Genomic DNA, 6,516 nt, shown 5'->3' on the forward strand with positions numbered 1-6,516 from the left:
ATTTATGATACTCGTAGTGACTCAAAAAAACTACTGCAAAAAATGTTAAGGCTGTGTGATTGGTTAAGAGTGTAACAACTGTCACATTCCACAAAGAGATTGACAGTAGATCAGACTTGAAACTGACGGAAAAGGCAAAACACACAATGGAAACTCACACAGGAAGTTACTGTTACTCTGACCCACTCCTGTACGAATCTGCACTCGTATACTACAAAAATAATTCCACATTTTTTAAATTAACCGGATTCTTTTTAAAGGGAATTAGAACCCTTCACTATTATGGCTGCTCACATTTCTCTTTCGTTATTTTTTCCTCAAGTAACAAATACAGGACGATTTCATTTCATCCTTGTTATCTTTCCTAAAGCTATCAGTCATTCTCTATCTTCCTTCTATCTCTCAGTTTTCCTTAGGCGATATCACCTTTCAATTCTCTCTCTCTCTCTCTCTCTCTCTCTCTCTCTCTCTCTCTCTCTCTCTCTCTACTAAGCCCATCACAAAGTTGTAAACAGACACTCGATATGAAAACATCTTTCATAAAAAACACTTTCGTCTTACATCTCTGGCAGTGCTTTATCCTCACCTTTGATCTCGTGTCTCCTCTGATATCTCTCTCTCAGCCCGCGATGGAGGGAGCACAGGAGGAAAACAGAAGAGCCAAGAGGAAGAGGATGAGTGGATGATAAAAAGGAATGCCGGAAGACGACGATAAATGAAGGGATAAGCTGAAAGAAAGGAGGGAAAATGTACCTGGCAGTTTAGTCTGAGGGGAAGGCGTGGCTCATCACACACACACACACACACACACACACACATACACACACACAGACACATACACGCAGGCTGCGTCGCCACCACTACAACCAGTCCACCACCACCACGCACCACACGCCTTTCTCTTAGTATCTCTTGAGCGGTGGCAGGGGTAGGGTGCGCTGCTCCGTCCAGGCTGCGCGGGAAAGTGTGAGTGCTAGTCCTGTTGGAGCGACAGACAGACCAGCGCTGCGCCAAGTTTTCCAAGTTTAGGTACACACTGAATTGGACTTCCCTTGCATGGTCACTTTATTTCTTTTTTTACGGTCATTCTAATTAACGAAGCCAAATTGCGATTTATATGAATATTTTTTTCATAGCCCGGTTTGGTTAGAAAAATGTTCCCACAACTATTTATCACTTTTTCCACAAATTTTGCTTCGCTTTTGAGTTGAAATTTCATCTTGTCATTGTCAAGTTCGACCTTCTCCACCAATTGAGTAATATCGCCTTGTCATTCAGGTGTTCCTCGGTAACCGCATTCCTTGTGCTACTTTCCATATTCTGTCCACGTTCCGAGACACCAACACAACGACGGCGGCTGTGTAAAAAAAAATATACAAAAAAAAAGACATTTTATAGAACTTGTTATTCCGTGAGTACGATATTATTTGTGTGTGTTTGTGAGAGAGAGAGAGAGAGAGAGAGAGAGAGAGAGAGAGAGAGAGAGAGAGAGAGAGAGAAAGAGAGTTAGGTTTGCAGTAAAGATGAATAGGAAATGGATGCAAGATTATTAACCCTTTTACTGCTACTTGGCACATCCTTCCATAATCACTAACCACTTTGAGACATCGTTCCATAATCTACACTCACCTCCCTCAATCATTATATCGGTTAGAAATTACAAAATCCATTTTTTATCCATTTCATTCTTGCAAATATTTTTAAGGATTCCGTATATCGCCTTTATTACTGTGAATTTTGCTTACTGCAGTGAAAGCGTTAGGGGATTGAGAAAGTATGATACAGATAAGTACATGATAGACGGGTCAGAAGGAAGGCGTGTGCGTGCTGGCCAGTAGAGTGGAGAGTGAAAAAATATACAGTCGAATGGTAAAAAGTCACGGCGGACATGCAGTTTGTCGAGGTGAAAAGACAATTTCATTTTGCCAAGTAGTTTATGGCTTAGCAAGTGCACGACAGCGATCAGGAACAACTGCTGCTCTCCATTACTGGCGGGCTTTTCATGGGCTCCCCGCTTGTCTACTCGCACGGCACGGCTGGTGTGGAGAATACGGTGTCAAAAAGATGTTTGTCTGTAATAGCTTTTTCTTTTTTTTTCCAGGTCTAAAAAAATATCGAATGAAAACTTAATAATGGCCTTAATGATTATAAATCCTTTGTATTTCTCATTATTCTACACTCGTCTTTAGAAATGTCACGCAAATTCATTTAATAACGTGGTGTCATATTCTGGAAAGTACTTCTAACAAACCAATAATTAGAATCAGGCAGTGACTTTCTCTTATGACAATTCCATTTCTTACCAGTCTTTAAGAAAATACTAATATGCAGCAGTTCCTTAGTTCTATACACTGATTTCTATTTGATTATTAGAAATTAAATTCAATAGACTTTCTTTTCTTATGTTAGCACTTGGGGATGCTGTGCAAGGAATGAACGCATCGCCACTTTACTCAGCGTAATATCCATCCTTTTTGACAGCAGTACTTGTATCTAGAAAGAAAAGCACCAGCAATTTACAAACATCTATTTTTTTTATTTTCCTCGCCATCCACCTCATTAACGCCACAAGCAAAAAGAGTACGCATTTGATCACAACGATTGCGGGAGTTTACAAGCATTTCCTATTTTCCAGCTTCATCTAGAGCATTTCGTCTCCAATCTTTGCTTATTTTAATTCACATAAAAAAAACAGCGAACATTTAGCTAAGGTGATTTCTTACTACTGGCCAATACGTCGCCGCTTTCCATGTCAGCGTTTTCAGGTGAGCCTCCGCATCATCTCTGTAAGTATTTGTGTGCATTTCTAATTGAGACTCTTATAAAATGGTCAGAAAATTATCCATAATGCTATTCCGTATCAATATCATGAAAAGTTCTTAAAAAATATATAAGTAATGTGAGTGTGTGTGTGTGTGTGTGTGTGTGTGTGTGTGTGTGTGTGTGTGTGTGTGTGTGTGTGTGTGTGTGTGTGTGTGTGTGTGTGAGACCAGGCACACACCACACCGGGACAACAAGGTCACAACTCCTCGATTTACATGTGTGTGAACAGGGGCTACACGTGAAAGGAGACACACCAAATATCTCCACCCGTCCGTGTGTGTGTGTGTGTGTGTGTGTGTGTGTGTGTGTGTGTGTGTGTGTGTGTGTGTGTGTGTGTGTGTGTGTGTTCAACAGTTTCATATATAAGTTCATAATAATGTTGTTGTTAAAGATTAGCAGAATATTTGCATACAAAACATTGCGATTTATTTGTGAGATAGTTTTGGAACTCCAGCTATGTTTCACACACACACACACACACACACACACACACACACACACACACACACACACACACACACACACACACACACACACACACACACACACACACACACACACACACACACACACACACTACTGAAAGGAAGCATACAAAATGAAACAAAGGAAAGTATATCAAGCATAATGAAAACTAAGGACACACAGGCATGGCGAGAATCATTAAATGATAAAACTAGTGTAACTCTGTACAAAGAACACAGGAAGGAGATTGGAGGGCAAGATGAGGTATATACTAATGACATCCTTCTCTGGTGCCCTGCCTATGCCACAGAAAGACAGAAAAATAAAACATTACAGCAGCCATACCAGGATAATACTGAAAATTAATAGGGGATCTGCTTTTTAATAATACAGACATACAAGAAACTCTGTAACTTATAAGTTGTACCCGAAGATCGGTCTATGACCTCTGAGCTCGCTCCGTAATGGGGAAGACTGGCTGAGTGACCAGCAGACGACCGTGGTGAATTACACACACACACACACACACACACACACACACACACACACACACACACACACACACACACACACACACACACACACACACACACACACACACACACACACACACACACACACACACACACACACACACACACACACACAGATGGACGCACACGCACACACGCAGGCACGCACGCAAACACAGTGTAGGGTGAGTGCAGGCGTGAGCACTTAGCGTGGCGTGTCAGCGCGTCGTGCCTAACCTTACTTTAATGTGATCATTACACATCGGACGTTCAGGACAGGCTTGAACTCATGAGGAAAACTACAGGAGTGGTCTCGCCATGCATGCCCCACCGCCCACAGCCCGCCCCTCACTCCTCGCCTCACGATTTCCGTATGCACAACTTTCAGGAGTTATTCTTGGGGGAAATGGAGAGAAACAGAATACATTACTAAAACACTGAATGCAAGTTGTTATCAAGTCTTGGTTGTAATATTACGTGGAAGCAAGGTATCTAAGCAAGTTACTGACAGGGCTGTAATACAAGTATTGACCGGTTTTTTTTATGATAATTCAAAGCTGCATCTTTAAAGTACCAACACTCTCACAGTTCAGACAAATATTGCAACTTTGAACGTAAAATCTTTTCGACTACAAATGTCTAACATGCAAATTACACTTTCATGTAGTGAGCACCAGAAGCCGCTGAGTGATTACTTAGCAAAACAGTGAACTTCTTTATTATTTTTTGCTGCACTGTTGTGTCACGGGCGTATCAACAAAGTGAGTGTTGTGTTACAAAGCTGCAGACGTGCCTAAAAATACTCTTTCTTGAATATTAAAAGCGTGCATAATTGGCCAATCAAGTATACTTTCCCTGAATTCTGGGACAGACTACATTAATGTATATGTATACCAAGCGAATCATTCCAGCACGCAGGTGTGAAATATGAATAGCGCCATGGGAATGACCTCGCTCGGGGCGCTGAGGTCCTGCCGGCAAGGTAACGAGGCATGGACGTCCACCCTTAGTGAGGTGCGAGGCGCGGAGTCCAGTGGTGGTGGTGGTGGTTGTAGAGGTCGGGGGGGAGGCGTAAGGTGTTGGAGGGAAGGAAGGATGTATACGTATATCTTGCAGCATATACGTGCTCACTCTCCCTTCTCAGCCACTCTCATATAATGGGGTCGGTCCTTGCTTCACCTCCGAGCCTTGCTGGACCTCTTAATGAGAAGCCTCCGCTGTGGACGCGAGTAATGGCAGCGCTGAGAGGCGAGTGTAGGTGGTCATCCAAGATTTTGTGAGCTGCCTTCAAGGGATTTCTTTATTCATGCTTGAAGGTGTAACATGACGCATTCATTAAATGTGGACTATGAACACTCTTTAATTAACAACATAACTCGGCTCTTCAAAATATTTCATCATGTACAAAGTATTCATTCGATATTACTATAACAATGATGATAAATACTGACAGGGAAAACTCTTACTTTTTACGAATATATTGAAACATGAGTAGCAAGTATTAGAATAAGTGAACAGATTTGCAACTAAAGAAGGAAAAATCTAGTTAGAAATAATGGAAAACTACAAATTTACGAGATTCCATAAAACTGACTCGGCGTGAGGTAAAGACGGGTGAGCATGAATAGTGAAGGCGATGAGACACTTGGCACTGCTTGGGGCGTGAGTGACACCTCTGATGGAGCGGCGAAAGAGGAGACTGTGTTGGAACGCCTGCTGGAAGGAAGGTGGTTTTGAGAAGAGAGGGAGCGATAGTTTCCCTGTGGCTTAGTTATCGAGACATGAATAAACCTTGCTGTAAATGAGGGAAGCCAGCGAGTAGCGGTAACGAAAATCAGACCCAAAAAATAAATGAGTAACTATAAATCATATAAATACATAAATAAAATACAATAATGATAGTAATAATAGTAATAATAGTGATAATGATATATAATAAAATAATGCGCTTTGGAGTGCCGGAAACTATAGCTTTTTGTATTTATTCAGAAAGTGTAAAACCATCGTCATTCTAAGAACCATAGCTATGTTCTGAATGCCTGGTGATGTGGCCGCCCCTCGCAAAATGTACACAAGCTTGCCCTTCAGTCACCAGCACAACGAAGGTAATGGCACGCAACCTGTCACTGAGCACGTGGGAAGTATTGACGGTAAAGGCCTTGAGTAATAATGGTTTTTCTGTACAACTGTGGGAAGAGTGTGAAAGCTGAGCCGCCAGTCAGTTAACGGATAAGACCTTCTTCTTAGTGGAGACGGCAAGCAGTGTCATATGCACGGGGGAGAGGATAGCCTCAGATACCTGTTCTCGCCGCATTCACTCCTGGTTTCTCGCGACGTCTTGCTTTGGTGCGCTGTGTAGTGTTATGAATATATATATGAATATGTGAGAGACAAAAGAAATGAATATAAGGAAGACATAATAATGATAAAAAGAATATCAGCAACAAACTCAAAATAAATGTACGCAGGAATAAAACTAGAAAGACAGAATAAATAAATGTAACCTAAACAATGCACGGAAATGCAATTATATTCACGTTTCCATTGTATAATTTCTTTTTTAAAACCCACCGATCTCAAATTACGAAAATGCTGCATTGTTTTTATTTCTGCAGAGTTTGCATCTCATGTAAGAAGAGCTGAAGGGAATAATGTATTAATGTCCGCCCACCCTGTCTCTTTATACCCGAGGCCAACACTAGCCAAAAGAGAATCA

General features: G+C 41.5%; 1 long non-coding RNA gene across 1 annotated transcript in view; it reads left to right on the forward strand.

Annotated features, from left to right (window-relative positions):
- The first annotated feature begins 897 nt into the window (after window positions 1-897).
- LOC123518366 overlaps window positions 898-6,516 on the forward strand; it is a 40,131-nt gene continuing 34,512 nt past the window's right edge. Inside the window, exon 1 of the long non-coding RNA XR_006678768.1 lies at window positions 898-1,029. This is a non-coding gene — a long non-coding RNA (uncharacterized LOC123518366). The remainder of the gene's footprint in view (window positions 1,030-6,516) is intronic.

Source organism: Portunus trituberculatus, chromosome 43 (assembly GCF_017591435.1).
Source record: "Portunus trituberculatus isolate SZX2019 chromosome 43, ASM1759143v1, whole genome shotgun sequence".
Lineage (NCBI taxonomy): Eukaryota > Metazoa > Arthropoda > Malacostraca > Decapoda > Portunidae > Portunus > Portunus trituberculatus.